The sequence below is a fragment of the Pinus tabuliformis genome, chromosome 6 (assembly GCF_031772625.1).
Source record: "Pinus tabuliformis cultivar Carrire ecotype Pingquan chromosome 6, CPIR1, whole genome shotgun sequence".
NCBI lineage: Eukaryota > Viridiplantae > Streptophyta > Pinopsida > Pinales > Pinaceae > Pinus > Pinus tabuliformis.
In genome coordinates this window covers 1,606,516,903-1,606,543,211 of record NC_142292.1, presented here as the reverse complement: position 1 = coordinate 1,606,543,211, position 26,309 = coordinate 1,606,516,903, and positions in this window count along the sequence as shown.

Below are 26,309 nucleotides of genomic sequence, written 5' to 3'. Positions count from 1 at the left end.
ACTCTGCAATCTCATATATAAAATCATATCTAAGACCATTGCTAGCCACATGCACAGTACTCGTTCTCGCCACATCTCACCTGAATAGCATGGTTTTCTCCAGGACAAGCTTATTCACGACGTTGTTGCTAATGCATAAGAGGGCTTGCACGTGATCCATACCAAGCATTCAAATGCTGTAATTTTACAAGTTGACCTTCAGAAGGCTCATGACTATCTGGATTGGGGTTATCTCAGACTTGTCCTCCCTAAAATTGGTTTTCGGCCCGTATGTGTTGATTGGATCATGGCCTGTGTTGACAATGTCAACTATGCAATTATCATTAATGGATATCCATCAAAGTTCTTCCACGTTGGCTGGGATCTTCATTAGGGATGCTCCCTCTCCCCACTACTTTTCATCCTAGCGATGAATGGATTGAACTTTCACATAAAAAAGGTGGTTCAATTGGACAAATTCTAGCCTTTGATGATGGGAAACAACATCAGCATTTCTCATCATTTCTTTGTTGACGATATTCTCATTATGGGTACGCTATGTCGATTTGCTTGGTTATGTCTTTTTCACATTTTCAGAAGATTTGCAAATGCTACTAGCTTGCATATGAATGTTAATAAATCTATTTTATATTATGGTCAATGTGATATGGATTCTATTGCATATATCAAAGGAATATTTGGCATTGAGGAAATGCCAATACAAAACGGTATGAAATACCTCAGATACCATATCAAACCATGTTGCTACAGAGTTATTGATTGGCAATGGCTTGCTAATCGTTTTTTCAAAAAAATATCCGGGTGGGAATTTAGGTGCCTATCTCTGGGGGGTCGGGTCATACTCACCCAAGCGGTCCTTTCTCAATTGGGGGTTTACTGGGCACATCTTTTTTATATCCCTGCCTCTATTATAAATTGTCTAAATCGCTTAATGGCTAACTTCATCTGGGGGGGAGCCACAAAAAAAAAAAAAAAAAATACCACTTGCTCAAATTATCCACCATCACTTTTCCAAAGGGTATGGGGGGATAGGGCATCATGGACCTTCGTCGGTTTGGGGGATCACTACTGATCAAATCCCTTTGGAGGGCCATTTTTGGATCTGGCACATGGAGCAAGATCATCCAGCACAAATATCTTAAGGATAAAGACTTCTTATTTTGGTACTGAAAAGGCACCATTAGCATCAAACATGTATAAATTCTCACTGTAGATTAAACTGATTATGCAATGTACTAAAGCAAAATACTTCATCTACATCTACAATCAAACTTGTGGAAGCTTAATTGATTTTGAGCAAGATAAAACAGAACACATATAACAGAGAAGAAGATTCAATCACACATGAAACACAGAAGAATACTTTGGGGAAAGCCTTAGCTAAAAACCCCGCTATCTGTATTATCATGCAAGTGGAAATATCTTAGGATTACACAAAGCTTTAGCTCTCAAGCTATCCAGCTCTCAGTACAATCCCTCTCTGCTGCTCATAGACAAAATAGACAACACATATGCCTGCTCCTCTATCCTCCAAGCCTCCTATTTCCTTGCACTGTTTCTCCTAGGTGATCCAGCTATAACTTGTGTGATTCTCACCTCACACACTACTCTGACCTCTGTAGTAACTATGCAATCCTCAAGGAATGAATTCCTTCTGCATGCAAGAGATATTCTCATAGGAATATTCTAGCAACTGATAGTACACTGTCCCTGCCTTTAATCTCAACTGGGTCTTTGTCTGAACTGACATGCATGAGTTATTTATGAGAGAATATTCAGTTATCTAGAGAACACTAGTTGCATGCATGCATGCATTAACTGATTGAACTCACAATTAGTTACACAAATTGTTTGGAACTAATTTAACTGGACTTAACTCAGTTAACTGAGCTAACTAATTACAACTCAAATACAACTCATCCTTATCTCCTTAATTAAGGGATAACTTCCTCAATCAAAGGGATAACTATTGCATGTCTTCACAAAGACTTCATGTTTGAATTTCACCAACTAATTAACTCAAGATGAATTAATTAATTATTTTTCAAATAGTTGGTGAGACTAAATTTGAATTTTAATTCTCAATTTTAATTCAAGGACAAATTAAAATTGGAATATATCCTGAAATGCTATCTATAGCAATGCTATTTATAGAATTTCTATTTTTAGCATTTCTTGTTGCTATTTTCAACACTCGCTCTCAACAATAAATTAATTCAACTCGAACCAGATCTTTAACCTTTGGAATGTTCTACATGCAACACTTCTCTCAAGTTTTGTTGCTCCAGCAACTTTAGAAACAAAAAAAAAAATACCCAACCTGAATCAGAATGATGTCTCTATCATCAAATTCTCTAACTGTTATTGCCTCTGTCGACTGAAAACTCTGCACCTCTGTGCTCTTCAGTATCTGACTGCTCTAGCCTCTGTCACTTTGATCTCTAACTGCATCAATCACATTGATTCCTCCTGTTGCATCTGTGCTGCTGCTGGTCCTATCTCCCAGCACTGCATCTGCACTACACCTCCTCTCATCATGTTGCATCGTGCTGCCTAATGGTGCACTGCAACTCAGTTATTGAGAAGTAACTGATCTCCCAACTGACCTCCCTGTTGAGATAGAAACACCCTCTGCAGCTAAAGCTCCCTCTGTCGCTCCATCCGCATCTGTCTCTACCCACTCAGCCAGTCCTGCTACTCCTCATCGGGGCTCCTGTAGCAAGGTCTAATCAAGGAGGTTGGGTACCTCAAGGATCCTGCCCCTATTTCAACCTTCTTGGGACTATCACTTCACATTTCCCCACCTCAGACCTAGAAGTATGGCTGCATGTGATCCTTCTTCCCACTTGGCTCGAAATTTCCCCCTATTGGAGGTCTCTGCATGAGTGGATGCCTCCACTCAGTCTCCTCTCAACATCTCCAATTGTGGCTCCTCCACAATTGTCTAAGACTTCTTCTATGGCTGCATATTGAGAGGTAATTTACTATCCCTCTCAACCACCAAGTCTCCAACATTTGCCTTGCTCCTCAAGGCTTTGCATGCATCTTGAACCTCAGGAGCATACAGGTTCTTGAATCGTGAACCGATCTGCTTCACCTGTCTCGTGGTGATGTGTCTAAGGAAAACCTTTCCCTTACTAAAGACAACATTGTAGCCTTTGTCCTCCAACATCAAGCGATACCAAGTTCTTCTTCAGTCTAGGCACATACTTCACATCTGTCAAGGTAATTAGAGCTCCATGCTCCCTCTGAAAAGCAATTGTGCCCACTCTTGAAACATTATACCTTTCATCATTACCCATCTCTATGTGCATCTCAAGGTCTTTCTCCTCCAAGGTACTGAAAAAACTCTTATCTCCGATCATGTGGAATGAAGCTCCACTGTCAAGAAACCAACCACAACCCATCATCGATGAAACCATGCATGTGATGAGGGTCAAATCCAATTCGAACTGAGAGGCCAATGCCTCACCTTCAGATCCTTCCAAGGATCCCTTCTTGGATTTATTCAATGGACAATTAGTTGCATAATGGCCCACCTCATGAAAGTTAAAGCATCTCACTTTAGATTTTTCAATCTTCTTCCCACCATGGGAAGAACTTGATTTGGAATGAGAATCCTTCTCCTTCCCTTTCCTTGCCTTACTGGCTAAGGCTATATTTTCTTCATCATCATGCTTAGATGAAGAACCATCTCTGGTGCTCCTCCTGCATCAGATCCGACCACAGTCGTTCCCAATCCAGCAATTTCTCTCTTCCATTCACTGAGTCCTGGTAGCTATGCCAGCTCTTAAGAAGACCGAGGAGAGCAATACTCACCATATCAACATCAGCTATCGTGATTCCTACACTTCCAAGCTCATCTCTGCAGGTGGTGAGCTTGTTCAGATATGTAGAAAACGTGTCACCCTTTTCACACTTGATTTTCCGAAGCTTGTCCTTCAGCGCTAGCTTCATCTGGTCACTGCTGTTCTAATATAGATCCTTCAATGTCTTCCACATTGAAAATGGAGTCTCCTTCCCATGGAGACTCGAGATAATATGGTCTTGAACTCCCTCCAGAAGAATCCTCCTCGCTCTCGCCACACATTTCTTCCATTCCACCAATTCTTGGGCATTAGCTGTTGTTGGCTTGGAGAATTCTTGATCAATGAAGTCCTTCAAACCATTTTTCTCTAATACCGCTTCCATGCGATCCTTCCATGCTATGTAATTCGAGCTGCCATCCAGGGCATAGTTGAGTCTCAAGCCATTGAACACCAATGGTGAACTTTGAAATGTGATAAGAAATCGATTTTGTACCTACAATCAAGAACTTCAAACTTCGAACTTCTCCCTTCTTTGTATATTGTTCTCCACTTTGATCACCTTTGCTCTGATACCATGTATAAATTCTCGCTGTAGATTAAACTGATTATGCAATGTACTAAAGCAAAATACTTAATCTACTTCTACAAACAAACTTGTGGAAACTTAATCGATTTTGAGCAAGATCAAACAGAAAACATATAACAGAGAAGAAGATTCAATCACACATGAAACACAAAAGAATACTCTGGGGAAAGCCTCAACTAAAAACCCCGCAATCTGTATTATCATGCAAGTGGAAATATCTCAAGATTACACAAAGCTTTAGCTCTCAAGCTATCCAGATCTCAGTACAATCCCTCTCTGCTGCTCATAGACAAAATAGACAACACATATGCCTGCTCCTCTATCCTCCAAGCCTCCTATTTCCTTGCGTTGTTTCTCCTGGGTGATCCAGTTGTAACCTGTGTGATTCTCACCTCATACACTACTCTGACGTCTGTAGTAACTGTGCAATCCTCAAGGAATGAATTCCTTCTGCATGCAAGAGATATTCTCATAGGAATATTCTAGCAACTGATAATACACTGTCCATGCCTTTAATCTCAACTGGGTCTTTGTCTGAACTGACATGCATGAGTTATTTATGAGAGAATATTCAGTTATCTGGAGAACACTAGTTGCATGCATGCATGCATTAACTGACTGAACTCACAATTAGTTCCACAAACTGTTTGGAACAATTTAACTGGACTTAACTTAGTTAACGAAGCTAACTAATTACAACTCAAATACAAGTCATTCTTATCTCCTTAATTAAGGGATAACTTCCTCAATCAAAGGGATAAATATTGCATGTCTTCAGAAAGACTTTATGTTTGAATTTCACCAACTAATTAACTCAAGATGAATTAATTAATTATTTTTCAAATAACTGGTGAGACTAAATTTGAATTTTAATTCAAGGACAAATTAAAATTGGAATATATCCTGAAACGCTATCTATAGCAATGCTATTTATAGCATTTCTATTTTTAGTATTTCTTGTTGTTATTTTCAACAAAACATGGATCGGCTATCTGGCTTAGTTTTCTGAAAATGGAAAAAAAAAAAAATATTCAACATCTTGCTTGGAAGTTACAAATAGGCCACCGCATCCTTATTGGCATAGACCCAATTCTAGGTGTTGGAATAGAATGTAATTTTTCTGAGAGGCTTATTCACTTCCTTAATGGTCATGGCATATACTTCTGGGGACAAGTCATTGAACATTGGCAGGGACCAGTCCCCATATGGAAAAATGCACAGGAGATTGGGTTGCATGGACAAATGGAAATGGAATGGAATAAGATAATTTCTAGTATGAAACACATCGGCATCTGCCGTTCGGAATCTCTAGATAAAATCATATGGACTGGAAAGATGATAGCGGATAATATCATTATGGCTGACACATATACAACCCTCTGCAACTTGGAGGCTAGACGGGGGGAGCATCAAGTCTTATTTGCATTCTGGAAAACAAAAATTCCATACAAAATTATCATCTTCACATGGCTGGTCTACAACAATAGAAATCTTATTTGGAATAATCTGCAGAAAAGACAATGGCATGGTCCTGACATGTGCTCCATATGCAAAAGCGTTGCTGAAGATAATAATCATATTTTTCTCCATTGCCAGCATACTGTTCAGGTATGGAAAAAAGTATCAACGCTCATTGGTTTTCCGTATATACAACATGATTGCATTGTGAACTCTCTAAAATGATGGAGTACTCAGAAAACTTCTTAGAGAGCCATCCCACTTTTCTTTTTTGGGCAATCTAGAATTGGAGAAATAGGTATATTTTCCAGAATTCTCCTGATGATTTCTATATGGTTTTTGATAGAATCATCACAAATCTATCCATTTACTCCACACAAACCCCATGCTCTAATATCCGACCTCACAAGCAAGTCAATACGTAGCTCATATATCCTATGGGGTTTTTTGATGGGCTGCACAAAGGAATTCCTATGCTTGTGGATTTTGGATTGCCATGTCTACTAAATTGTCATACAGGGTCCATTGGAATGGAGGTTGCAACACTAACACCAAGGCAGAAGCTATGGCCCTATGGGGACTCTTATGGTTCAACAATTTCCTTAATAATCCCCATATACATCTATATGGAGATTCAAAGGTCGTCATTGACCACTTCATGGGGAATGCAGTCATAAACAACCCCATGTTACAAGGCTGGCTAGAGAGGATTGATCTACTTTGGCATCATCTCAGTGACTCCACAATTCAACACATTGGTAGAGAACAAAACAAGGAAGAAAATAGACTATCCAAAAAGGGATTGCAAGTTTTGAATAACAAATGGTCCTTGGAGATTACATGGGATCATAATATTTTTTATATGGGGGATTTAACATTTCTAGAATAATACTCTTCATTCTTTGTCTATCTTTTTTGTATTTTTGTGTACATGCTTTTTTGCTTCAGCTCATCAGATGACCGGCTATGCGATGGGAAGATACTGGTTAGACATTACTTGATCTGATAGTATGTTTTTTACATTCAGAACCATGTTTTGATTCAGATATTTTGATCACTGATTCTGGGCACTTGGCCTGTGCTTTCTATATAATTTTATATGATATAATCTATGTGCTTTCTATATAATTTTATATGATATAATCTATGGGATTGCGACGCATTTATGCTCTCATCCATCCCTGGAATGAACATATGAACTACTTCTTGTACATTCTATATTTGATAATATAATATCCTACTTTTTCCTTTACGAAACAAACATAAATATTTGAGAGATATATCAATATTTATCTTTCATTTAATTTATATATATATATTATTATATAAATATTTAAAAACTCACAAAATTTTAATTAACGTACTCTAAATTAATATGGTACAAGTTAATGATACTTGGAGAGGCTTCAAAAATATTTGTGTATACCGTTTATCTCAGTATAAGCGCACACTAATTTTAAGACAAAAGGAGATTTATATTTTTGTAAATTTTAAGTCGGGTACATTTACAAATCTCACACAGATTCAAGATGAAATTTCAAATATGACCCCAGTTATCTTATAATTCATATCTAGAATTTCAATCTGGTAAAACTACAGATCTGATACAAATTTAAGATGGTAAGAGTTGTATCGCAAGACTAGTTTGCTCACTCTTCACTGATCCAAACAATAAAAAAATTAAATTAAAATCAAAATCAAAATGGGAAAGTTGGAAGCAGAATTTTTAATAATAAAATTTAGCAAACAAAAAAATCAAAATAGGAAAGTTCGAACTTTTAAGAAACATAGGTTTTAACCATAAAAATTGGTATAATCTAATTTAGTAATAGTATTTTTGAAGATATGTTTTATTGGTTATTTTTAACAAATGGTTATTTTTAATAAAAATATGATATAAATTTTTAAAAAAATTGAAATTGTTTAATTTATAGAATTTGAGTGTTTTCGGTGTTTTTTCAAGGGGCTGAATTTATTTATGCATTCAAAATGTATTTTAAACCATAAAAAATCACATTCTTGCTTGAAATTGTATAGCCAAATTTAGATGAAAAAAACTCTACAAGTTAAATTACACCATAAAATTTTAGGTTAATTCGTTTCCAACATAATTCACAAATTTACCCTGAATATAATGGAAATTCAGGCATGATTTTTGCCAAAATTCCAGTAAAAATATTGAGAAATCTAGTTACAACGGTCAAACTTCAAAATTTTGAATGCCCAAATTTTTTTGAAACAAATTTATAACCTCCGTAAACAATTCCTAAGCTGCTCTATACTTTGTGCCACCACCATTGTCAGGTCTGAAGACATCTTTCCTACTTATACAAATCCAGAGAGTGAAATCATGGCAATGCCTTACAACTACACTTTCAGGTGACTGGAATATATATTCTACCTTAGTGTCCCCATTAATAAATCTCCTTTTTCAAATTGACTTACCGGCAGCGGATAGAATTCCCGCTCGCGCGGAAAAAACCTCACTCCAATTTTATATTTGGAAGCAAACCCGATGGAGCCTGGAATTACTGTGGCTTAGTTACTAAGGCCAAATTTATCAGAGAAAATGACCAGAATATGATGTATTCACAAATATCTGAAAAAGTTAAAAAAATATATTAATTTGGTTTTTTATTGTTTTTAGCGAGAGGATGGTTGGAAAGTTGGGTTAACTAATTATCAATTTAAATCAAAAAAAAAAATGAATGATAAAATGCTAAATACAGAAAACTAATAATCTAGTCTCAATAAATTATTTTTAACATAGTAAATCTTAAAATATCAGTTCATTTCATTTCTACTCAAATGCTTACAGTTTCAACTACCCCTATATAAAGTAGGGCAACCTACAGCTTTCTTCTGTAGGTCGACTAGGGCAACCTACAGCCTTTAGGGCGACCACCGCTGCCTGCCCCACATTCTCATTCTCGTTCCCCACCGCTGCCGAAGAGAAATTTCCTGAGCCTCAACAGCTTACCCTTCGCCGTCGGTCCGGGTTTCTTGTTGTCCATGTCCTTGGACGCCTTGCCCCATGTCTCTTTCAACTTGATCTGCCCCATACAACCTATCTCAGGAGACCTTGGTTCGCTAGATTCGAACCCGGCACGTTTGCGCGGAATCAGAGAGCCCCATTGCGCTTTTGCGGGGCGAGGCCCGGTGGAATACGTATAGTCTCGGTCAGGGCTGAAGGGAGCCACAGACAAGACTGCAATCGGCGTTCTGATCACATGGAACGAATTCGTTAACATTGGCCGTCCCGGACTTGCGGCCATTTCGTCCGATCGAATCAGCCTGCAACTAAATGCATAACATTAACTTTATCGCTTCCTCCCAATTGCGCATGTTAAAGGGCTTTGAACCCACCCACTACTTGCTTGTGGGGAGTTGGGATTGTGAATAGATTTCACGATCGTGCCCTTCAAGCTGCAAATTTCTGTGTGAACTCATCATGGGGAGATTTATTTTCCTTTTCTAAACCAGGGAAGCGTGGTCAATTATGAAACCATTAATTTTTCTTCTGCATATTGACTAATATAAACAACTACAGGCCGTTCCCTATATTGACCATTGATATAAAAGACACAGCGCACTTCAATTTTTCCATGTGTGCAACTACCCACGCTTCTCGTTCACATACTGCATTATGTATTATATATATAAAAGACAGTGCGCACTTGCATTTTTCCATGTGTTGAACGACCCAGCCTTCTTGTTTACAGGCCGCATTGTTTATATAATCCTACAGATACGACATCATTTTACCTCCAAGCTGAGTATGATACTAACATAAGTCCAACTACTATTTGTTGTCTGTGCTGCAGATACAAAAATCATGGTTGAAATTAGATGGATGCGTAACGTTTTATATCACTTATATTATAATATATCAAACAAATAAAGAGTGATGATTTGACAGTAGATCACTCCCACTCCACTAAGTCAAAATTTAATTGATTTAAAAGAGAGAAGATTTTAGCCCGCAGTGTAAATAGCAGTGTTGCTAATATCTAGATAACATTTTGATTTTATCTTGAAATCACAATTTTTTTGCCTTAGCCCATGTTTGCTGATTTTTATGGATATTTTGATGGTATTTTGATTTTGCCGATGTTTTGTCAATGTTTTACAGATTTTTTTTCCCATTTTTACGATTTTTTGGTTTTCCAGGTCCTTACAGATTTTATCCCAATGCCGCTATTCACAACATTGGTAAATAGTTCATAATTTTGCTCAAAAAATAATAAAAATTTTATCATGATTTTGAAAAAAATTAACAAAAAAATTTTGAAAATTTAAGTTATATCTTTCTTGCTTCAAGATTTAAGATGCCACAAAAATTTATAACCTAGTTATCAAATTCAAATTCTGATTCTAATATAATAAAATCCAGACACAATTCATTCAAATTTTTTCAGTTCTGAAAAAATTCACCAATATACTTCACAAAAACTCAACCATATATTTCATAATCTACCAATTTACTCGTAAATTGACTCTCGTTTAGGCTGAGGAATATCAGCAGAAATACACTAATATCTTGCTTAAGCTTTAGAGAAAAATAAATTCCTTTTAATTAAGAATAATTAGGTATAATTGAATTAATTAAAAAAATATTAGAATTTTTAATGGTTTTAGTTTTTGATGTTGCTAATTTTTTAAAGTGCTGAATTTTTTTTCCAGAATGAAAAAAAGTTATATTCAGTAATAAAATAGTTACATTTTATTCCATCACGAAGCATCCAAAACAGCAGCAATATCAGAAATAGTATAGGTGAATATTAGCGATCATGCAGTCATACAAATATATACCCCTATAACCAGTCAGTGTAGTAATATTTTGAACTATAATAATAGCGGTTTTTCAGAAAGATCTAATATAACAGTTATGGCATGTATAGCTGATAATAGACCTTGTATGGAATTTTAAAATATTGCAATGAGTTAATAGAAAACAGAGAATATCAGAGAAGATCTATCTGATAATTAAAAAGGGAAGTATATCTGGATTAGAAATGTTATCGTGATAGTGTCACCCATTTTGATCTCTATGTAAAGGCCATCCAGTTTGTCCATGACACTTTTTTTGGAGAGATTGTCTGCATCTATATTGAACTCCCTGCTAATATGCTGAATTAAGGAGTGTTGGAGTGAACTCCAGAGTGTTGTGATCTGTTGTAACCAACTTTGTAATGAGGATTTGGATATGGTAGCCTTGCTGCGGACATCCTCTATGATGATCTTTGAGTCCCCAAAAATGTGAATAGATGAAATATTTAGAAAAAGAGCAAACCAGAGAAAACCCTATAATGCTATTGCCTCATCCCAGTGAACATGATATATCTGCTCAAGTGAAAAAAGAATTATGAAACCGCATCAGCATGTGCTGTAGTGTGATGGGCATCAAAAAACCCAGTGAGGTATATGATCTCTGGGCCTGTTTTGGTATTTTTAGATTTTACAGTGGATATGCCCAATTGTAATTCAGATGAGATTATGTTTCTGATTCTTTCCAACACCAATACACAGTTTTCTCTAAGTTGAAAATAATGTTGTTCCTCCATCTCCCAATTTTCTGTTTAGATCATTTAAAAAAAAATTAACACTTTCACAATTAAATTTAAAAAAAAAAGAGTTTAGCCAAACTCCCACCAAAAATTCACCATCCCTGCGAAATAGTGAACTTGATAAACAACGCCGATTTTTACTGACATTCATTAATGCTCGCTTGATGTTGACTTGTACCCGTTAATATTATTAATTTTGATCATCCTGGAAATCTGAACGGTTGAAGTTGAGAATCGAATGCTTTAAAATTAGATTGAGAAACCTGTATTTTCTTTCTATTTTTTTTTGTTAGGGGTGAAGGGCATCCCGGTGAAGAAGCAACATATTACATTATATAGATGTGCATCTAAATTGAGACAAACATCTGTTCTTTTTTTAAAGGGAGAAGGACATCCCGATAAAAAAGCAACATATTATAGATGTGCATCTAATTTCACCATATTACATTATATAGATGTGCATCTAAATTGAGACAAACATCTGTTCTTTTTTTAAGGGGAGAAGGACATCCCGATAAAGAAGCAACATATTATAGATGTGCATCTAAATTGAGACAAACATCTATTACACGCAGGCAACTCAGCAATCCGGCAGAATGGCCATACAAAATAGTACAATCATACAATGTGAATCAAACCCAGGTGGGGAGACCCCAAGCCGACCGACCGAACCACACAACCACGTGCACTTCCTCTCCAACTTATGTTGAAGCGTTGTTCTTATACATTCTAGAAAACATGATGATGATTATTCATAGGATTATTAGCAAATACCTGATAATATGATTATAAGCAACAGTGTTATGATTGATATGATTATAAGCAATAGTGTGATAATTGGTAATAAATAGATTATTGCACTTGAGTATGACAATTTTTTTTGGTTAATGGAAGTAGTGATTTGATTTTCTTTTAGATTCGAATATGTGTTTTTTAAGAAAAATATACATTTTTAATTATATATATATATAATTAACGGAATTATAAAAAAGTAATTTATTTTGTCAAATTTTTGGGATAATTAATTTAGTTAAAAATTTATCTAGCACCTGAGAGAGTTTATTATGAAATTTTATTATGAAATTTTAAGAAAAAAATAAAATATATTAACCAAATGAAAAAACAATTTATCCTATAAATTATTTTTAATTTAATAAAAATTAAAATAATTTTTTTTCCTTTCTTACGATCTAATCCTACAGCGAAAAACAGAAAAGAAAGAGTGTCGAAATATTATTATGCATATCATACGGACAACAACCACATGTCGGAAATTTATCTCATATTTTGTATAAGATATTTATTACAACTATAAGGATAGTCACATTGCAGTTAAAAACTTTATCATTGACCTAATGTATTTACACAGTATATCATTCATATAGCATATTTATACATTTGTTATATGCTAAATATCGTTAAAATAAATTATAAATTTAATAAATTTGGGGTAAATTTTTATTTTAAATAATTTATTTATTAACTGGTATAGAATAAAATATTTTAATAATTATATTAATATAATTTAGATTTAAAATTATTAATATTAATTCTAATAAAAATTTATAAACTATTTAAATGATAAAAAACTTAAGTTTTATTTTCCAAATTATTTAGTTTGGTGTATTTTTATAAATTAATAAAAAAAAAATATTACTATTTTTATTTCATTTCTAGGCATTTTACAATTTAATATGAGAGATGTTATGTAAAATAATAATTATATTAAAAAAATTAAGAAATGATGATGATGATGATGGTTAACGTGCGCTGAGACTAAACTTTGGTCTATCGGACCTAAAGAAACAAATTATTTATTTTGATTTAAGATTTTATTCCTATGTTCAAAAAGCTTGGAGAAGCCTCCCGAGCTCACTATAATTTTGACATTGTAAAAGGCTAGGAAGGTCAGTGTTGTAACAAAGATTGTAAAACTGAGATCTAATGTGGTTGTACGTGGGGCACTCTAAGAGGAAGTGGTTTTCATCCTTGATGTTCCTATTCTCACATATATGGCAGATCCTTTCCATCCATGGTGTTTTAGGCACTGCCCAACGACCTGTTTCACTATCGAGCTCATGAGAATTCGTTCTAATCTTTGCTATCTTAATTTTCTTCTTTGAGCTAGTTAAAATAGAGAGATACTTTTGATCTTCTAGGGTGAGGTTGATGACCTTCTTATAATAACTTAATTTTCTTTTAGCCGCCAAATCTTTCTCACACCACATTTTTTCTTTGAACTTAGAAGTAACAATATCTTTAATGTTATTAATGTTTTGCAATGCATCATTCCCGTTGATCTCCCAATAGTTTAACCAGGCCCTTATGTCTTTATTCCACCCTCGATTGAGCCTTAGGTGTTTTTGGCTGGAATTTAAAGCTAGCTTAGGAAGTCTATGATTGTCTATGTTATTGAGTTTGTGCTTGTACAATAGAAACCTAATCATAGCTAGGCTCTCAATAGGGGAAAGACTTGCTTCTATAAGGAGAATAGGATAGGGTGTATTACTTTTAATTTTCAGGTTATAAGTTATAAAATGCTTCTGGATTTGCTCAATCTTTCTCCATGATTCTCTAGAGATGCTGCAACCCCAAACCTCACAGCCATATAAGATAACAGGAGTGACTAAAGTTTCAAAGAGGAACTTCTTTTTATCCCACATTACGAGGTTTGTTGTTTTACAATTATTTTCAAGACCAAAATAAGCTTTCCACCCCCCATTAATCCTTTTCTCAATGCTATGGTTCCAGTTGAGCTTGTGATGAATATCAATTCCTAGGTACTTATAAGAATACACTTCCTCCAAGTTATTATTGTCATACATAAAATTAGCGTAAGTGTCCTTCTTGGATTTGATAATCATAAATTTTGTTTTGTCAGTGTTAACAGTCAAACCCATGGTAGAGCAGAAATCCTTAAGAAGCCTGAGTTGCTTATCAAGATCAAATGGGCACCTTGCGAAAAGAACAATATCGTCAGCATAGAGAAGAAGGATGACAACTATCCCAGCTAAGATCGTGCCATCACATCCTGCTTCCTCTAAATAGCCTTCAAGCTTATCGATGTAAATGCCAAATAGGGTAGGGGAGAGGGGGCAACCTTGTTTAACTCCGATGTTACACTTAATATCTTTCGACCACCCCTCATTGCTCTTCAGCTTGGCAATTACACTCTCGTATAACCTTATAGCAGCAGCTCTCAACTGGAGAGGAACCTTTAGCTCTTCTAATCTATTCCAAAGGTTGTATCTGGGAATCGTATTGAAAGCCTTTCTAAAGTCCACAAAGCAACAAAATAAATTGGATGTATCATTATGACATTCCTCCACAATGATCCTAAGCGTAACGAGGCGGTCTGTTGTTGAGTGATGCCTTCTGAAACCTGCTTCGCATTTAGCCCGCTTACCTTCACTTTCAATGCTTAACTTCTTTTCCAAAATACTACCATATAACTTGGCTAAGAGAGGGTTGATCATAATTGTCCGATAATTAGAGGGGTTATTTGTATCCCCACTTTTAAAAATAGGGATAATTAGGCTCTCAGTCCAAGGTTTAGGGAACCCTTGTTTGACTGCTTGATTGAAAAGCTTGTGGATGTGGGGGATGAGGACAGGACCTCCAATTTTTAAGATTTCCGCCTGGTAACATTCAATGTCCTTAGCTTTCCCATTAGCCAGGCGATTAACCCCAAGCTTAATGTCTTCTAAAGAGAAGACTTCTTTCGTTGTGAGCAGGGTTTCCAAATTATCCATGACATTTGGAGATTCATAAAGCTTTTTAAGATAGGAATTCCAATCGTGAAGAGCAATTTTATTATTATCTTTAGTCTTCCTAGTCAGAATCTGCCTCCAAAATTTCTTAGGAGCTACCTTAGAGAGGTGTAAGAGATTCTCTTGTCTTTGACAAATGTACTGCTTCTTTTTCCTCTTAGTTAGGGCTTTGTATATTTTTATCTTGTCCATTTTAAGAGATTCATCAACAGCTTCCTTAATTGCTCTCCTCGCACTTTTACAATCTTTGTCATACCATGGGTTGGTTTTGCTATTTCTTTTATTATTTGAAACTTCAATTGAGAACTTGTTAGTAGAATATGAGAGGGTTGTAGTAAAATTATGATAGAGGTCTTCTATGTTGTCTATACTAGATAATGGAAGCAAATTAGTTTTTACTTCATTTAGAAATAGATCATTTTTATTTCTATCAAATATTAAGTTCTTTTGGCTGTAAGTATTATTTTCTGTGGGAACTCTATGCATGACAAAATTGCGAGTTATAAGTAAAGGCCTATGATCAGAGTCAGGTTCGTGGTACCTTAAGATGTCAAAATTTATTATTTCATTGTATAATGGGAGATCAGAAATAACGTAGTCTACCACGCTGCTACCAAGTCCATGGATGCAGGTCATCTTGCTGGAATTGGGCCACTTCTTTAGACCATTGCAAATTATGAGATCTTGAGCACTACAGAGCTTGACTAGCTCCGACCCAAACAAAATTTCCCCGAGGTCTTTAGAACTCCTTTTGTACCTACTAGCCAAAGTAGGGTCTTCGTCTAATCAAAGAGGATTAGGGTTGGAATGATTGCTTAGAATAATAGCTTGGTTGTTTGAAGTTTGAGCATTAAAGTCACCTATTAAAAGGATATTACCGTCATTCCTTAGGCTAGAAATATCATTCTCTAAACCATTGTAACAATTAGTTTTATCTAGATTCTTCTTCTTATAGAAGTTAGAATTTATGGGGGGGAAATAACATATTGCTATGTAGGACTTTCTATTATTAATTTCATTGATCTCTATCCAACTATATTGGTTGTGAGGGTCATTTTTATAAATCCTAGCATGGGGGGAGATGTTCTTCTTAATGTAGCAAGCTATTCCCCCAATGCCTCTACGGGAGGATCGCTTGTTCCAGGTAGACCATAGCATAAAGCCATCTATGTTAGGGACCTTAGATTCTTTGTGTTCCCAAGTTTCAACAAGCAAACTAATATCAACATCATTTGAAATCCAACTTAGCTTGGGGCCTTTGTTCCATGGGAAGCCCCGACAGTTCCAAGAAAGGATCGGAGCATGTTTAATTGCTATTGATTACTATCTTTTTGGTTTCTATCTCGAATAAAGGCTTTTCTATTTCTGATTATTGCCCATTTTCCTTCCTTTCTAGCTTCTTTTACCTTTTGAACCTCCTTTCTTAATTTTGCTTGATCTTCTAAATATTAGTAACAAACATTTTTTTCAATACTAAACATAAATATTAATTAAAACAAAAAAATAAATGTTGGTCATAAACAAAACACTACCATGTTCACCTAAAATAGCAACATAATAATACTAATTTTATATAGAGATAAATTAATTAATGATAAAAAAAATCCAATTTCATCTGTAAATTTTGCTTTCTAATTTTAAATATAACATAGATATGTAATTCTTTCAGTAATTAACATTCAGATTACATATGACATCTAAAATGATAATTGATGTTACAATGCATTATGGAGAAGATGTGAAATTCATTCTATACTCAATATAGTTGAAATTAGTATTTAAAGAAATATTAATAACAAAAAAAAAATCAATGTCAATTTTATGTATAGAGAGAAGCAAATTGTATGTAAAAAAAATCTCATATTTTTACTTTTGTTAATATATCAATTTCTATATTAACTAATAGATATATATATAATATATATATATATATATATATATAATGAATAAAAAATTTTCTTATATCCTTACTTTTGGGGTATGAGTTACTTGTGTAATTTCTGGATTATTCAATATGTACGCTCACCATAAATAAAATATTTCAATGCCAACCTTCAATGCTTAATATGGGGTTGACTAGTATTTTACAATAATAACAAAAAAAAATTGTGTATGTGTATGAGAGAGAGAGAGAGAGTTTCTATTGTTTTTTTAAGCAACAAGAAAACCTATCATAACTCAACTGTCAAACTAGCAGTGGGGACTGACTCATCATTGTTATACAAGGAAAACCACTTAGCCTGGAATTACTGGTTGGTGGGCTGTAAGGGGACTTTGACTTCTGCCACATGTATATGGGTAACCTATTTCCCTTCTAGAAAGATGAGCTCTTAGCCAAGCAAAATCAATTTTAGGAAATACTAGAGAAAGAGTTTATATTACATGCTCTCTAATTCTCAATATGGAGACTCTATATACAAATATTTTAATGTCAACTATGTATGAGTCAATTAAAAATAAAATTCTTGTTACGCTCACAAAGGAGTTTACTCTCTCTCTCTCTCTCTCTCTCTCTTCTCTCTCTCTCTCTCTCTATATATATATATATATATATAACTATTTGTGCTTGACTAAGAGCTCATCTTCCTCGGAAGGAAACAGGTAATCGACCAATACCCATATGTATCTAGCAAGAGTGAAAGCCAACGAGTAATTCTATGGTTTTCCTTTACTATAGAAACCAATGATAGTTGTCTACATTGTTGATTTGACCACTGAGTTATGATAAGTTTTCCCACTTTTGAATTACAAAAAGAATAAAAATGTTATTATTAAAGATAAAATTAAAAAATAATAAATAGGAATTTGAAACATTTTAGATTTTCCTTTAAAAATATTATACTTTTCACCAACTCTATTAATTTGCATATATATTCAATCTTAAAATTTGGTAATCTGAATAATCTAACTTATTTAAAATAGTCTATTTTTGTGAAGATAACTAAAAACACTTAAGAATCCATACTAAAATCTTTGAAAAAGATCACCAAAACGGAAGGTTAGACATGATTTTTATAATATTTAGGTGAATTTAGAGTAAAACATGTTTATTAAAATATTAGTGAATCATTTTAGAATAAAGGAAATTCACAAATCATTTAATTTATGGGTGAAATTTAGCCCTTAATTTTTTCCTAAATAGATTTCACAAAAATTACCCTTTCAATCGCTACATGTGGATGGAGATTTCAATTATTAATTCTAGGAATAAGAATATATATATATATATATATATATATATAATTTAACATTGGTTAATTTTACTTGTTATAATAAATGCAACTAGATAAAATTATCTTTGAAATGAAAAAATATTTATATTATGAGAAATGGGGGTAGTATCCTCTTATGAGCCAAATGGATCAAAATGAGCTAATGGTTAGAGACTACTTGCAAGTTAATTTGAAGGTTAATAAAGGTTAGGCAAACTATTTTAAAAATGAAAATTGTAAAAGCGAAATAGGAAAAAATGACAAAGAAAGAATAAATTAGATAAAAATACAAATATAATAGGAGAGGAGAATAAATTGAAGAATGGGAAGTGAAAGGTCATGCCCTTTTTCCTTTCCAATATGCTAAGTCTACTTATCTGTCCCCATAATTTTACACTTAAATCCCCTTTCACTAACTAAGACATGATAAGATGCATGGACAACTATGAGCTACCATGTAACTCTAACACTCCCTCTCACCCTTTCTGTTATCTCAAGCTATGGAAGATGTTGCTCACTGTTCTAACCTGACCTCCAATGTTTGTTATGAAGATAGGATTACACAAATCTTTCTTTTCCAAAATTTGTATAATTAATTTATGATACTGCCATAGTGTCCAGCTTGTCCTGCTTGTCGAGATCCTTCTGGAAATATAAATTTTATATCAATCTAACTCTCAAATTCAAATTTATGCTCATTTAGTATTTGATCAAAGCAATTATGCCACATTAATCGGCACCTACATGTGGAACCCACGTATGACCCTACCACATCATCCTAAGCAGTCCCACATCACTTGTAATCCCAACGTGGCACCCACATGACCATTATTAGGCCTTCGTGGCACTTGCCACATCATCCCAAACTAATGGGTCCCACTAGGCCCGACCCTATCATGTTGCACAAAAATTTCATGGTGTATCTGGTTTTAAAGAAAATCTGGCTGGTCCATCATTGTCACCCCGTTAGATCTCTAGAACTCGGGATCACACACCTCTTTGGAGAATCTGATCTCGAACCTATCTAGGACCATGTATTGGTTGCACAAAAATTTCATGGTGTATCTGGTTTTAAAGAAAATCTGGCTGGTCCATCATTGTCACTCCGTTAGATCTCTAGATCTCGGGATCACACACCTCTATGGAGAATCTGATCTCGAACCTATCTAGGACCATGTATTGGTTGCACAAAAATTTCATGGTGTATCTGGTTTTAAAGAAAATTTGGCTGGTCCATCATTGTCACCCCGTTAGATCTCTAGATCTCGAGATCACATCTCGAACCTATCTAGGACCATGTATTGGTTGCACAAAAATTTCATGGTGTATCTGGTTTTAAAGAAAATCTAGCTGATCCATCATTGTCACCCCGTTAGATCTCTATATCTCGAGATCACACACCTCTATGGAGAATCTGATCTCGAACCTATCTAGGACCATGTATTGGTTGCACAAAAATTTCATGGTGTATCTGGTTTTAAAGAAAATCTGGCTGGTCCATCATTGTCACCCCGTTAGATCTCTAGATCTCGGGATCACACACCTCTATGGAGAATCTGATCTCGAACCTATCTAGGACCATGTATTGGTTGCACAAAAATTTCATGGTGTATCTAGTTTTAAAGAAAATCTGGCTGGTCCATCATTGTCACCTCGTTAGATCTCTAGATCTCTAGATCACACGCCTCTATGGAGAATCTGATCTCGAACCTATCTAGGACCATGTATTGGTTCTAAAGAAAATCTGGTTGGTCCATCATTGTCCATATGTTTCACACCCCCAAACCTCTGAATATTCGGATCACAAACATTTCTACGAAGAATCCGGTACCAGACCATTTTATGTGTGTCGAACTCATCTAGCACCAAATGGCACCGTTTCTGGATGAAATTTCCACCGCGGAGAAATCTGGTCTACACATATAATCTTCCCAAGTAAGGCCCACCCCGGATCTTTGATTCTAAACTAAAATCCAACTAAACTCAAATGCGAATGAATTTCAAAGTGGGCACGTCCTACCACCCTAGATGCCTAAATTATCAGATACATCCAAACATACAATTAAAAGTATGCCCTCTTCGTGATGTTTGGAGCACATTTAAAACGTACATCCAATCTCGGATGACTTTGAGTACTTCAATATTTGGGTGACCTATATAGATAATTCCATAAAAAGGTCCATTTGCTCCGAACATTCCTAGATTTCTACTCAGATTTGTAGGGAAGGAAACTTAAGGAGTTCGAGACTTTCTAGAATACCAATGATGTTGCTAAAAACACTAAGTTCTTAGGGGCAATGGCCAATTTTTGAATTCAAACAATTAGGGATACTATGTTGTGTCAAAAAGATCCAAAGACACTAATAGAATTTATTCACTATAAATTCTAAGTGAAGAAAATAACTAGCCCCAAATTTCAAAAACTTTACTAATACAAACATTCCAGTTTTACTATCTTATTGTAATTTAGACAATTCTTTCAATGGAAATAGGCATTTCACATTCTTAATCCTTATCAGAGATACATGTCTAAGCATACAGTGACATTATAGTTTCAATTGAAAAATGAATCTTGTAATGTACTACAATATGTATAAATATGCATAAACATTAAAAATCATCTCAACAATTTCACAGATTGAGCATTCCAAGCACTCTCATCATTAACCAGACATGTAAGTGATCCTCAACATATGACATAGTATGTAATTTATGAGTTCTACAATAGAATTTAATCATACTAAATATTTATGTAACAATAAATACACACACCAACTTCAAACCTTGGATATACAATGCTCTCAAGCACTCATTCAAGATTCAGACATAGGCATATATCATCTTATTATCACACAAAACATAAATCAGCATTCATAAATCAATATACATAACCATGATACTTATCTAGATGTGTTAATTCAACTGGGAACTGAGAAGAGACTTCCATTCTCCACCCAACCATAGGCCATCTACATTGCAATTTTTATTCTAATTGACCAACCCCGAGCCAAATCCTGAGTATGAAGGAAATGCTTGCAAGGGATAATTCGAACCAATGGATAGGTCAAACACTTAAGAATATGGGGTTCACTGTCCAAGTGGTTTAACAATTTTAGAACAAGCACCACAATGACCCACTTACTATTGGTGGTTCAAACACAATGTACACCAATTTCAATGAAATAAACATGTTTCTCATTTTTCAAGGGATTGAATCCACTATGTAGGTGGTTTCATAACAAATTGGAAAACACTAAGTGGTTCGATAGACACAACACGAACTTAGTGGTTTCATAGCCAACACTAAGCACCTAAGAATTTCATTGGAAATAGTAAGCACCTAGTAGATAGGTGGTTTTATAGCAAATTAGCATGCACTAAGTGGTTTCATAGCACAACAAGCACTTAGTTCTTAAATTTTAATCCTTAAGCAACACATTGAAAACATAGTAGTGAACACCATACTCATGGATCCCTTGAGCCAACTCCAACAAACCAACCAACCCCTTATCTCACTTTTGTTGTGCATATACGTAGTAATTCATCCATGTCCCTTTGCAAAGTTGAGACAGTGCACCTCCTTGGGTCCTTGGTGCCTTTTCCTCCATGGTTGTCTCCTTGATTACAATAAGGGAGAATGAGGATGACCTTCCCATTCTAATTTTTGTTCTCATTAATGAATTTTCAATTATTAGCCTAGTTCGGTTCCATTTGTGTCACTTTAAAAAATGTGTCGGGGAATGGAATTTCTCAATTGTGTTTGGTTCCAAACTTAAATTCGGCAAGGTATGGTCATTCAAGGTGTGCAAGCAAAACAAAAAAAAATTATGTGAGACTCAGATCCATTGGTTGTCCCTTCCTCTAATGAGTTTAATTAACTTCATTAATAATTAAAAATTGCTTAAACAATGTTCAATCATTTGTGGTCTTCCCATGCTAGAATTGCATTCACATAAAATGTTTACGAAAGTAATTTCCAATGCAGGGGGTGTTACAAACCCCGCCCCTTTAAAGGAGTATCATCCTCAATGTTCTACAACAGATAAAAAAAACAATAACTAATCTTTATAGCTCCGTCTCTCACATTAGCAACATTTCCATGTCTTAAATTGTCATATCCAGTCAGGTCATTCATTATCTTCATTGTTTTCACTGGGAAAAAAATTAGTCCATTGCTTCTTGGGACACACTCAATGTAGTTATGACCCCAATGAGTATGCACATGGCCCATTGAATATTGGTTTACTGAGGTTCCCTATTCCTTGCAATCATACACCTTCCAAGTTTGAGCATCCCCTTCTCTGTCTCCTCAGTCCCTCGAGCGATCCATTCCTTTGCAAGTATTCCCCGCACAATAAGGTGCTTAACGAAGTCTCACATCCAAGGCATCGCTCTATATTTCTCTAATAGCATATAACATTTGTCATCATATCTCATGGTGATCAATGCGTATCTTAGGGTTCCAATGTCACCACAATGATCTAGTCCTTAGGGTCTTCAACTCTACTACGCTTCCACTGCACCACTCTAATATTACCATGTTGATATCGCTCTCATATTGCTTGTGATTAGCCTCATATATATATTTACTAGTTAGCTCAGCAATTCACCTATAGCATAAGTATCTAGTTATTATGAATTTAATCATAAAAGTTTAAATAAACTTAAACCACAATTTTGACGAAAATTTCCTGAAGAAGATGCTTATCTTTATAGTTGTATTATGATTCCTTTGTATTCACAGGTAATAGGTCCAATTCCATCTTTATTGAACCATTCTAGCTTCATCCAACTCCATCTTTACCAAATAAGCCCCCTCATACTTGATGAATCCTTCAATATGTACATTTTGAAGATTAATATGTCATTCTCCAACCTTAAAACTATCATTCTCTTGCATTAATTCACATTTTTCATTATATTATGCTTAGTAAGGGGAGTAAAAGGTGTTTTTCATAGTATGTGGCCTAATGTGGTTTAATTGCAGGAAAATGAAGAATTTTTTAGGCTATTACTATGCAGGGGCTTAATGGAGACAACTAGGAGAGAATCTAGGGGGTTTGTCCACCTCCTTAACTCCCTAAACTCGGCTTGGGATCACCATATCCTCTCTCACCAGTTCAAGTTCATTGGTAGTTGAGTGACTCCTAGTCCAAGTGAAGATCAAGAAGGACAAGATCCACCATTTTCGAGATCAAGGAGGGAACCATTCCTACTTTCAAGGGAATTGCTTCAACTTCCCTTTTTTATAAATAAACTAGAAGAAGAGATCAGTAGGATTCAAAGTGTTTGTTCAACTAGGTGTAGCTACTGAGCTCCAATCTTGACATTGTTATTTTCAACTTTTGTGTGATGTATTAGGCCTACACTTTTTGATAATGAGAAGTTGGATTTTAAGATACATCTGAGTTAGTTTCAGAGGGTTGAGACCCTTGGGTTTGGGTCCAACCTAGAGGATTTGGTCCCTCTTCTTGTACTTATGTTTCTTCTTGATTCCAAGCAATTCATATTTTCTTGCAGTTTAGTAGAAATTAACCTACAAAATCTTGTTCTTGCAACCTCTACATCACCTTTCTTGTGGGAGAATGAGTGAAAGGATTCACAATCACAGCCCAAAAAGATTGTGTTTATGATTTCTTGGAAATAGATTAGTGTTAATTGTCATGTTTTTCATTTTCTTTATGTTGTTTAGAAGTTAATTTAGTGATTATATCAGTGGTATTGCATGAATTAGATGTTATTTAAATTCAACTCATCTTTTCCATCATAAGTTATTTCATTTTGTAAATGATAAATGGATGCATGTATGTAATTGGTTGTAGGGTTGATTGATCTGCAGGGAAGGTCACCTTCACCACTTCCATCCTGAGCTCTTTCATATTCTCCTTCCACCCCCAAACTCTATCCCAAAAACCCTATTTTATAAGTTATTCTACCTAGGTCACCAAGAGCACTCATCCTAGTGCAAGACAGGCCTTCGAGAGGTCCTGAGCTTGGATAGGGGCTCAAACCAACCTCCTTTCATTTTCTTCAACTACTATCACACTATTCATACCCTCAAGCCAACATTTTCACCCTCAAAAACTACTCAGGTGCCCTCCTGTAGCATTACAGGCTTGCCTATAGAATTATAGACCTCCTGTAGCATTCACCTGTAGAAAACATGTAGCAGCCTTTTCCTTCATCAGTTTTGAGCCCCACTGGAACTTTGACTTAGGATAGATGCATAATGACCCCCATATGTGATAACATGATCAGGGAAATCTCGTAGGCCACTCCAAACCTTCCTCTTCTTCACTGCAAAAATAGAGTAGAGTTAGTTTATTTATTATGCAAGTAGGTTATTGATTTATGAGAAAGTATGAGCTAGGTAGATGGTACATACAATTTTGATTGGTAGTTTGATGAATCATGCAAGATGTTATCACTCAAATTTTCCTTGAAGTTGTTAGAATAAGGAAAGGGGTCCGAGGTAACCACAAACCAATCTTTTAAGTACAGGTTCTAGCCAACCTATACTCAGAGAGGGCTCTCTCTTTAAGTTTTAGCTTGGTTTTTGGGGTATTAGGCTAGTTATGACAGCTTGGGGGGTTGTGATTTTGTTTGGTGGTGGAATTCAGGAGCAGATGGATAGAACAAGGTATTTCAGGCCATTGGGCTATGGAGTCAATTGGATGATGGCTTAACTGGATCAGGTTGATTTAACAAAGGATAGTTTCACAGGGCAAGATAGCTAAACAAAAGACAAATGATAGCTTCAAATGGGTGAAATGGTCTTGAACAGGGAGGAAGGGCAACTGAGAATCCTTCAACAAGGTTCAAGATGATGAAAAGGGGGTTCTCATTAACAAAAAGCAATTAAGTATTCTTTGTTAAATGGTCACAGTGATAAACTATGAAAGCAGGGAGCACTTAAGAATTCTCTACCTATAATAGTCTAGAAGAAAACATTAAGAAAAATAAATGATTTGAAGACATAATGCAGTAAAGCTCTTTCTGAAATATAACTTTTCGTTTATCATTCAGATGTGAAACACATATGAATATTGATTAAACCAGAAAAAATTGTAAAAACACAAGATATAGAACACTTATTTGTTTCTTGTTTGACATAGGTATCCTGTAAAAGTCCTTTGCTTTATTACTTTGTTCTAGCCAGCCATACAAAAGTTGTTCAACAACACTTCAATTCCAAAAGTACATTATCTATAGAAATGTCTAAGAATCCACCCTCAATACTTCGAATGAGGAAGTATTTATACAAATGTTTACATCAAAATATCTTCTAACTAAGAAATATATATTCTAGGAAAACTAAATATCTTTTACATGAATATAGAGACAGATGGTCTCGAATGTAGAAACAAAATGTGAACTAATCGTTGCTATCCCTGTTTTTGTTGAAGGAGCTGGAGGCAGGTCCTATGAATGTGCATTTGTTTTGTCGTGCTTAGTAACTCTGTGCTGGACATCTGATTTTATCTTTTCACTGATACTGTTTCACCTGTATCTGATACTATTTACCTGTTCACCATTGTTCACCCTTTTTACCAAAATTTATTGTGGTAATTATTTCTTTTTACCTCACTCAAGTCATGGTAATTTACAGGATGTTAGTCATGCTGGACCACCAATCATCTTTTGGTATTCTTGTCCTTGTTAGCTTCCTGTAGATTTCATTTGCTTCAGTATATTTCACAAAATTGGGTTGTACTGGGAATAGGTGCTTCACTTCATGTTCAATGTAAAAAAGGTTCTCCAAACCATCATAGAGAACTTTCCATGTGGGAAATGCCTTGACTGCAGATGAACTAGCCCGACTGTCAGCTTGTTGATGCCACTTGTTGATGTAGTCTATCTGAACCATTAGAACAGATGGACACGGATATGGTTCAGCCAAAGTTAGA